Genomic DNA, 9,137 nt, shown 5'->3' on the forward strand with positions numbered 1-9,137 from the left:
TTAAATGATTTAATTATATTTTTTAATTAATTAATTGTATTCACATTTTCAAGTTTCAACAATGTAATTAAAGTTTTTGAATAATTGGGCCATTCATTTTTTTTACATTTTAACATCTTAAAAGATTTAACCAACTGAAAAATTCAACAAAGTGCTGCTTGACAGAGGTTTGCTGTTAAAACAAAAAGATGTGAATCTTAAAAACCATATTTGATTCGTACTGTTAATAGCAATAGCGGTAAGATTGTCCCACGACAACAGCAACAGCCTCACAAAGCGTTTGTGAAAGCCTCGTTTGGTTCCTCAAAGAGCTTAGGTTATTTAAAAGTGCACAAATCAAACCAACCCGAAACAGATAAGAAATGCTCTGGGGTGAAAGAAGAAAGACAATATTGAAAGAGCAGGTAACAGGAGCCAGTGTGACTCATAGCATGCTGGTTCAAACCAGAGAGAGGATTTCATCACACCCCGTCCGACCGGTCCGTCCACTCGAGGAGGCCCGTGGTATTTAACGTTCTCCTTCTGGGTGACTGCGCTGCTCCTGAGTGACACCTGAAGCCACCAATCCAACCATCTCTCTCTCTCCCTCCAGGCCCGCAACTTCAATTGAACAAACTCAAAGAACTCATTGTCCGGCGTCCAAAACAATGGAGACTGTATTGCACGAGAAGCCACGGAGAGATCTCCGTTCCACGGACAAGCGCGTCCAGCGGAGCAAAAGAAGTCCAAATAATGGAAAATTACCCAGCGGCACAGGCCGTAGAGGTCTGAAGGCTTTGAAGCGGCGTGCTCTGATCGGTCTCAGTGGCGTCTCGGAGGAGATGAAGCCCGACACCGATCGCTGACCGAGGCCAGGGCTACTGTCCAGTCGACTGATAAACGCAGCACATGTAGGGATCGGGTCCGATACGCTCATTTTCTGTGGATCCAGATCCGATATCGTGTGCATACTAAAACATTATAAAAGCACCAAAAAGTTTTGGTGCGCTATAATTCAAGTGTAAAAAAATACAGCTGGTATTGGATTGGATCAGTATCGCCGGGTTTTCAATATCGGATCAGTTTGGTTCTGAAATAAAAATATCTAAAAAAAAAAGTAAAATACTAATAATACAAATAATTGTACTTGGCAATATTACCTAAAATGAAAAAATATGAATATGAAAAAGTAGTAATTCTGATACTAGTATAGTAAATATTAAACCGATATAAAACAAAATGACATTTATTCCCTGTGTAATCAAATGGAGTACTTTACAATGAAGCCCAACGACACATGCATTCACTAAATGTTTCTATTATTGACTGTATTTATTCCAGACATATATAAAATTATTTCAAATACCACGTGTGAATTGAATTGCGTGTTTTTTCCCCATTGCGTTTGGTCAGAATGGGTTTTATTTTGAGAGAAAAAAAAATACACTGCATTAAATTAGCTATCATGTACTAAGTCATGACCCCTTAGTCTTAATAAATAAAGATAGAAATGCTTAGAATGACGACATGAGAAATCATTGCACCATTTAAACATCTTGCATAAATTAAAAAGAAAATAAATGGCTTAAAAAGCTCATAAGCGGCCTTTCAGCCACTAATGTCTAATTCTTGATTACGCTGAATTTGAGGTCAAAATGTGTAGCCTCTATGCTTCATCAGAACAGGCAGCTCAGACAGAATGATTTCTCAAGGATAAACCGTTAACGATAATTATAGAGCGATATACATTTTCTCGTTTAGTGCATTTATATTGCTATATTTAGGTTTTAACTGTGATTACACTAATTGTATGCTACTATGGAAGACCAACAGTTTAAAAAACAGACAAAATAATTACATTTCACAATCTAAAAACGAGAGTGCTCAAATTTTAAAAATATTACCGATTTTTATAATGAACATAAATTTGCGTCAGATCCCAACTAAAGCTACCATTGATATTATCAGGCAACGTAAGTCTGTTTGTGATTTCAAACAATATCAGCACATGTACAGCTAAGAATTTTATTTATTTTTTTATTAAAGAAATAAAAAGAAAAACTGACGTTCATCGCGATAATTATCGTTATCGGCTAATATAAAAAAAAAAAAAAATTTAAAAAACGATTTTTGGCCATATCGCATAGTAAAAAAAATTCTGCTTTGATCACATGAAATAATTTATACTTTAAAATACATTCCAATAGAACACGCTTATTTCAAACTGTAATATTATTTCGAAATATTACAGATTTTACTATATTTTTTTAAACCAAAGTCCAGTGAGTAAAAGTGACTACCGCTTGAGATCAAAGCCAGCTGACGTCACATTCGAGTCACTGAATTGAATTCGTTCGCGTTCTCAAAACTAGCTAGTGTTCTGTTTAATTTAGTAACACGGTTCATTTGAAGCCGGCTTAAACCCTGTCCGCTCCTGGGAAAGCTCTGCACCGTCTCTGTTTCAGTGGGAAGGGTGTGAGAGAAGCGATGTGACTCATCTCACAGGCCTGGATCTCTGATAAAGCCCTGAAGGCAGTCCACCGATGCGAGGCAGAGGAAACACACTCCTCTCCAGACTGCCGTCCCCTCCTCCTCCTCCTCCTCCTCAGGAAAGGAATGCACATTCTTCCCACGTTACTCTCGTCTTATCTGAGGGAGGGAGCGAGCCAGCTCTTGGAAAGCACAATATGTGCTTGTGTGTGTGTGTGTGTGTGTGTGTTCACATAAGAATCATCAGTGCTGAAACAAACGTCTGCATCAGCGATCCTCAGCCAACAGCGCAGAGCTGCATTTTTACAGGCTTTGCAACACGCCGCTAGCGACTACAGACGCATGACAAAACCCGTAAATAGAAACGCTCTGCCTGTAAACAAACCGCAGGAAATCCGGACTTCACCTCAGTTGCAAAAGCAGCGCTCTGCAGTAACGTCACCGGCAACGCGTCACACAACCCGTACACGGCAATCCACGATGCAACGCGCACGCACACACACAGAACAGATTTCATGACAGCGAGGAGCCTTCGGTAAGCTCTCTGGCCTCCGTCACGAATCACGACCGAGCCTGCTTCTGACACGGAGCCAAAATGTTGAGCGCGGCGTCTTCCCCGCCGCTGTCAAAGCCTGCCACAGGACGTTACGTGTGCAGGTTATTGAGAAGATATCGCGGCGTGCCACAGGTCGCCGTCCTTGAGCGGGAGGCTGGCGATAAGCGCGCTGAGAACAAAGCACCGCGCTCAACGCTGCTGATTACACTCTTCTCCTGATAATTAGCTTTACTATCAAGAGGCTTCCAGCACTGAATCATTCCTTTCGCAGCTGACGCTTTCGGCATTTATGTAAGAGATCCACACGTGAAGGCATAATTCACCCAAAAGCTAAACTTCCTTTCGCTGTGGGGCGCAGTTCAGTAGAACGTGCAGGCTGCTGTTTTCCACACAACCAAAACAGGACCAAAACAGCACATGAAATAGGCCGATTGATATTTGATACGCCAAACGTTAACAATATTATCACAATATTTTGCTGACCATGTAAAATTAGAGATTGTGTTGAATATCGTGACGTTAACGTTAAAAGAAAGTAAGCTTATTTCGCTCGTATCTCAGCAGCTCTTACATCTGTGAGCGCTCTATGAAGAGAAAAGGTTTGTCTGTTTGTATAATTTGTCTATTTTTCTTTATATCCATTTTATTCTTCAAAAGTAAGCGTACTACTGTGTTCATAATTAAGATAATAAGCTAAAATTATATTCAATATCAAAAAGTAATTTGATCTGTTTTGATGGGCAGCAAAATCCCTAGAATTTTAGAATCATAAATGCTAAAGCTCCTTTCTTACAGTAAGTTAAAGCTGTAAACCTTTAAGTAAATATGATTTTGAAATAATGGTTGAGCGATTTTTTTTGGTGTTTTTTTTTTGACAGCCAATAACATTATTTCACTAGCATTAAACTAATTTTAAAATCATTTTGAAAATGGGTAAAAAATAAAAAATAAATAAATAATAATTATATATATATATATATATATATATATATATATATATATATATATATATATATATAAACAAAAAAATATATATAAAAAATATATATATAAATATATATATATATATATATATATATATATATATATATATATATATATATATATATATATATATATATATATATATATATATATATATATATATATATATATATATATATATTTTTTTTTGTTATATATATATATATATATATATATATATATATATATATATATATATATATATAAAAAAATATATATATATATATATATAAAAAATACATGGAAAGAAGCATTTTTACATTGTAGCCCAGGATAAATTCTAAAAAACACATTTTTTGCAACGAATCCGACAAAATTGCTTGTGACTACAGGAAGCAAAAGACACATAAAAAAGTCATTCACACGACACGGCCAGTAAACTGAAACAGTCTGCCCGTAAACAAACCACAGAAAGCATCCTGACTTCACCTCGGCTGCAAAAGCAACACTCTGCGGTAAATTTCAATAAATGCACAATAAATAAAGTAAAGGTACAGAACTGTTTTCTGCTGTGCCGCCCTAGAGGGACTCATAGACTCACATAAACCTGTGGGACATACTGTGAAAGCATCAGCAGTTGTGTAACGTCAAGAGCAGGACCGCTGAAGTTTCAGCCGTCAGGTGCAGTTTAACTAACATGAACTGTTTTGTAATGACGTCAGCGGTGACGAGCTTCACAGGAATGTCTCGATGTCCATTTCTTCCGCGTACGAGTGGATCGCTCTTTCTCTTGCGACATGCCGAAGGGTGAGGCTGGCAGCCAGATTTCAACACAATGTTAAAGTCAAGAAGTTCTCGTTAACGCCAGCACCGTGTTCCTGTTAAACCAGATCCAGGGGCTGAGCGCAGATGGCCCGCATAATACCTTAAGAAACAAATGTCTCCATTAGCATAAGCATTAAGGATGCCCGGGTCTTAATTACTATTTGCATTATTCAGCGTTTTGATGAAGGTTCATATCAAAGCTACATCGTGAGTCCTCCCAAAGGAACGGCCCGAAACCGCTTCGCAGGATTACACGTAAAAATCCTAATTGAATAATTCAATTAAACCTTGTTTTAAAGCTGCAAACATTGTCATGTTGACATATTTGTATTGTTCGGCCCCAGAAGAGTTTCATTTCCGCCCATTGTCATCGTATATGAAAGAACACATTAAAAACTTGGCGGTTTATATTGACAGCTCTCTAAAGATGAGCGCCGAGACCAATCAGGTAAGAAAATCAAGGGGTTTTTCATTTGACAAATCTGGTCAGGATGAAATCACGTCTTAAAATTGCAATTCATGCTCTCATATCGTCAAGACTTGATTAATGTTATACAAAGTTATTAGTAAAGCTGCAGGAGGTTCAAAATGCTGCAGCAAGACTGTTAATGAATATTAAAAATACATTACTCTGTCGATGATTTCTTTACACTGATCATATATATATATATATATATATATATATATATATATATATATATATATATATAAAAGGTATAGTTAAAGACATTTGTATCGTATTCTTCTAGCTAATTTTTATTAATATCGTTTTAGGTCATTTTTCATATATTATGGGATGATTTAAGGCACATTGGTCAAGGTGATGTTTGAATAGCTGTATATGAATGAAGCTGACATTGACATTGCTCATGCATTACATCAACTAAATATTATTATATTAAATATTATACAAGCATAATCTTGTTTAGGCTACAAAATAAGTTCCTCTAATTCATTGTTGGTTGAATATAATTTAATTAGAAGCTGACCATGTAAACCTTTGTACTTTTTTGAGCCATTGGTTTTTAGTCTGCATTAAATAGATTCTTTTTTTTTTTTTTTTTACCTCTGACCTTATTGAATGAATTATCCATGCCTCGTTGTTTTAGATCTAGTCATAAATGTTGTTACTGGACCTTCCTATGGACCAGACCTTCACCAGACTTCTCCAATCAGGCAATCAGCAACCAATGGTAACCGTCCGTCGCCATTCCAACCAAACTGAAATAACTTCTGACTACGCTGAATTAAATTACTCGAAAGTTGAAGTGAGCCGCTTCTGAAGTGGACTTGCAGATCCCCAGCCAAAGCACCAGCACCGTTTTGGTGAAAAACGGGTATGGCGGTTCCCGGATAACGTTTTTTATGAATGCGCTGTCATTGAAAGTGATGTCAGCACTAAGTCAGAGAGCTGGACACATACCAGGCCGAAGTCCGTGTGCAGAAACAGCAGCAATATCTTACGTCACAGCCGTTCAACCCGTGTGACCTCTCTTTACACACGGCTATAAAACAGAATCTGAAAGGGAGCAGACGCAGTTCATCCAAACTGCGGAGAAAACCATGCGCGGCCTTCTTCTGAAAAGCCTTATAAACGCACGGCAGAGTCTTGCGCATGCAAAACCGCACAACCTTGAGCACAGTCGTATCAAAAACACCACCCGAATGGAGCGCGCCGCTCAGGGTACAGAGTTTTGGACGTGATAATGATTAACCGCTGAGCTGGAACCAAAGGTAGCTGAGTAAACAGATAAGAGTGGCCTCCTGATTCCTATCTTGGCAAAGCCTAGCCTCTCCAAGGAAATGACAAACGACTTCATCCCCGCAAGAAAACCCCTTCACAAGTGTGCGGTTCGACGGCGACTCCCGTTCTGATGACTCATCAACTGGACGCACTCTGCGTTTCGAAAGTCGTCACGCTTCTAAGAAAAGCCGAACCCTCTCACGGAGACCAGGAGAACGTGCACGTTACAATAAAACCTGCCCGTTTTCAATGGAATTCCAACACGGGTGGGTTGGCGCCGCGCTAGACTCGTCTTTAAAAAATGCTTAAAATGTTAACGTGGAAGTGAGGAAATAATTGCGACGTGTTAATCGGCAAATCACGCGATGAGGAAGGGGATAAGTGTGCAAAGGTTCTCTAAGCAGACGAAGACCGTCGCCAAACGTCGCCAGTGAAGTCTACTGTATCGTATCTAACAGACAATTGATCAAAACTTTGCTGCATCTACTACATGCCATCTGTAGAAACGTTCATCTTCAGCTCGTGTCTTTTCGCTGCGAAACCTTACCTCTTTTTATATCAAGTAACCATAAAAATAACTGACTTCCTCTGTAATATTTGAAAACAAACACTTACTGGACCTAAGCACCTTGATTTGCGTGATCTAGAATCGGCGAAGCTCAAATATAAGGCTTTGGAGAAACATTTAATTATCTGTTTTATCGTTAAGCCACACGTTTTAATATCACACTGGGACGAGTATGATGAGAGCGAAGGCTGATATCGAAATTATTTGGTGCAAGTATCTGCTATGCTATTCAAGATCTCTCAAGATATTATAAAGCATGTGCATCTCATCATACGAGTGTGACTTATCAAATACTACATAAAAACCACATGAGCATTTTTGCTCTATTTTTCGATATAATGCTTAAATGATATAAAACACCACTAATTCATTCTCCTGACTGTTGTCTCTTCTGTCAGGGTTAATGACAGACTGACCCGTGATGCTGGTAGGAGACTAATATGTTGTCGTGTAAACCAAGATATAATCATCAGTGAGCAGGCTTTCATTCTGGAGTGTGACAGCTGTAAACACTGCTCGTTCAGAGCCACTGGGATACTGGGAGGTAGCAGCCAACTGATGATTACGAAGTCATTAAAAGACGTTAAGTTTCTGACTTACGTCGCTCCGGCATTAACATCACGAACAAGCAGCTCGCTCGGAAGACATTGCAGCTCGGTGCATGTCAGTAACCCAGCGACGAGCTCCCGCCACGAAGACGCTCCTGTAGCCCGGTGTAAATAACAACAGAACACACGACGGTGAAATGGAGCGTTTAGTGTCGTGAATCAGTGGCAGGTGAGCTGCTAACCGGCTAGCACGGCTAGCTTCAACTGGCCGAACCAACAAACCGCTTAAGCGAAGCTTAACACTGGACACGAAACACGCAGGAGAGTCGGCAAACTGTTTACCTCACACCAAACATCCGCCTGAGTCACGTTATCTCGCTAGGTTGTGGTTAGCAGCTGACTTAGCCGGATGCTACGTTACGAACTCAAAGTCAAACAGTCAGTGGCGTTAGCTCGTTAGCCGGCTAACGACAACATCGCCGACCGCCGTTAGAATCATTTTCACTGCCGCTGTTGTAAAACCGCGAACCCGATAATCATCGGCGCCTCGCTCGGACGGAGAGGTAAAGGTGAACCGACTCACCTGTTCAGCGGCGGCTCAGATATCCACGGGTGAAGTGAGTGAACCCGGTCAGAGAGATGCGGAGATTTACACGACCAGGAAAATAAAATGTTATATTCCCCAAGATATGGCTGGATCCCGCCGGAGCTCTTCGGCGGGCTGTCTGCGTGCGCGTGTCCCGATCCTGAGTGACTGTTCGCCGGGTTCGGCCAGCCGTCCGCCGCTGATCTGCGCTGGGCGGGGTCAGTCTGACACGAGCGCTCATTAATTATTCACAACATCAACACTCCGTCTGGGCGGAGCTTTCACGACACCGGCCAATTAACGCAGAGCGCGAGACAGACGGATTACTGAATATATATACGCGCGTTAATTATGTGCGCGCGCGCGTGTGTGTGAGTGAGTGCAAAAGTCACACAAGTACAGTTAAGCATATTATAAGATAACAATATGGCAATCTTAATGAACCGAAGATTCGCGACGAACATGAATGAAATAAAAACAGCATGAAAAAGCATCTAAAATAATGTCGTGCCCCTATTATGGGTTATGAAAGATTCATATTTTGTCCCAGACAACAGTTTGACATGCATGCACGTTCAAAAACACATTTTATTTAATTTTTTTATTTTTACCAAAGTCGTTTAACGATTTGCATTTTCTCTCAGAACCAACCGAAAAGATCAACTAATGGGCGGGTAATATGCTAATGATTAACTCTGACGTCAACACGAAACCGCTTTGGGACTCGTTAAAAAAATGACTCGTTTTAATGATTAAGTAGTCGACTCTTTCTTTTGAGAGACGATAACTTTGGTGCACTTTCGGATTTAAAACTTAGCTAAATGTTTTCGCTCACTTAGAGCTGCATCAAAGGTCCTTTTCAAAAATCAATTAATTTA

At 39.7% G+C, this 9,137-nt stretch overlaps 1 protein-coding gene across 6 annotated transcripts in view; it reads right to left on the reverse strand.

Annotated features, from left to right (window-relative positions):
• The window catches only part of numb (NUMB endocytic adaptor protein), a 40,802-nt gene extending 32,312 nt beyond the window's left edge, over positions 1–8,490 (reverse strand). For 3 of the 6 annotated variants that reach the window (XM_043262377.1, XM_043262379.1, XM_043262374.1), the window contains exon 1: positions 8,257–8,489. The gene's annotated coding sequence lies outside the window, so the exon portion shown is untranslated. Of the gene's footprint in view, positions 1–7,725; positions 7,965–8,256 lie in introns of those variants that run through there. The other 3 variants (XM_043262378.1, XM_043262376.1, XM_043262375.1) reach the window with 3 other exon arrangements.
• Positions 8,491–9,137: the final 647 nt, after the last annotated feature.

The sequence above is a fragment of the Puntigrus tetrazona genome, chromosome 17 (assembly GCF_018831695.1).
Source record: "Puntigrus tetrazona isolate hp1 chromosome 17, ASM1883169v1, whole genome shotgun sequence".
Classification (NCBI taxonomy): domain Eukaryota; kingdom Metazoa; phylum Chordata; class Actinopteri; order Cypriniformes; family Cyprinidae; genus Puntigrus; species Puntigrus tetrazona.